This window comes from Cynara cardunculus (genome assembly GCF_001531365.2).
Source record: "Cynara cardunculus var. scolymus isolate 2C chromosome LG 17, CcrdV1, whole genome shotgun sequence".
NCBI classification, from domain to species: domain Eukaryota; kingdom Viridiplantae; phylum Streptophyta; class Magnoliopsida; order Asterales; family Asteraceae; genus Cynara; species Cynara cardunculus.
In genome coordinates this window covers 3,731,605-3,733,205 of record NC_037544.1, presented here as the reverse complement: position 1 = coordinate 3,733,205, position 1,601 = coordinate 3,731,605, and positions in this window count along the sequence as shown.

Here is a 1,601-nt window from a genome sequence, read left to right as displayed (position 1 = left end):
TCATCTAACTTATCAATTATTTTTTGTCAAACGTAATTTGTTCATCAGCTAGATTATCAACTACCAGATAGCCTATTAGCTAGTTTGCCAAACATAGTCTTGATATTTAGTTCAACAAAAAGCAAGTGAAATATAACATGTGAAAAATTAACGTTGGAAAAAACATTCGATCAATTTCCATGAACCCTTCTAGTTTAAGAGAAAGAGTAGCATCTCCAACGTGATTACAACAAGACATTGGAAGTCAAAATTCACCAGTTCTCCACATTGGGGAATCACAGCTGAATTCATATCATATAAAACCCACAAAGAAAAAAGGAAAATTAGAAAAATCTGAACTTAATGAAATGAGAAATAGAGTTAAAAAAGATAATTGCAAAAAACATATAAAAACGATAAGGCGTTTCACTCCTCCATCCATGACAGCAGCTTTTGTTGCAGTATGTGATGGTCTGTAACCAATTATGAACAACTAATAATGGTATAATGTGTATTAAATAAAGAAAACGCATTTTTAATGTATTTCAGTTAATGATTATGCATTTTTAATATGATAAATGTGTAAAATGAAAAAGAAAATGTATGAATATAGAACAAATTAACTCGTAGGTATTCATGATATTTAATAGTATTATTAAATCTAAAAATATTCAATATTTGGCTTAATTTGAAGGTATTGACGAGACGATTATAATGATATACTTCATAAAAAAAACATATTTTTAAATGCATTTTAGTTCATATACGATTATTTATATTAATATGATAAGGATGTAAAATGAAAAAGTAAGAGATATGGAACAATCAAATCATTAATTATAAGGTATAAAATGTAACTTTAAAATGGAAGTTCGAGGAAGGTTGTAAGCTTTTAAGAGTTTGTGTAATATTTTTAACTGATTATACCTCTTAAAAAATTCAAAATAATTGTAACTCATATTTTTAATATAGTACAGATAAATGAGAAATCGACTCAAATGACCACATTCCACAACCAAAATAACCTCATAATCATCTCTCCAGACTTTAACCAAAAGTCACTAGGTCCGCAATACCCATATTCGCAACCCCAAAAAAAATCAATGTTTTTGGGCCAAGTCCGTAACCATCGGTCCGGAATTATTACAGATTCGACCCAAAACCCATTTTTCTATGAATCAGCCCACCATTGAAAATGGGTTTTAGGCCGGATCCGTAATTATTACGGACCTGGGCCAAGAAACTTTAGAATTTTGTCGTTTAATAGGTCCGTAATAACTGCGAACATGAGTATTACGAAACTAGTGACTTTTGGATAAAGTCTGAAAAAAATAATCAAGAGATCAATTTAATTGTGAATTATGGTCATTTGAATCAATTTCCATAAATAAACTGAATATTTATATGGTAAACTTTTGTTTGACCCATTATAAACCAAACAGAAAAACCATGGTCAAATGAGTTGGTTTTATTGTGAATTGGTCAATTAACATCAAATAAAACTATTTCTGATTTGTTTGCTTTTTTAAACTGATATAGTTATAAAAATTAACAAATAAAGGTAAAGTGGTTGAGTCAGTTTGGTTTGATTTGATTCTATATATAATATATATATATATATA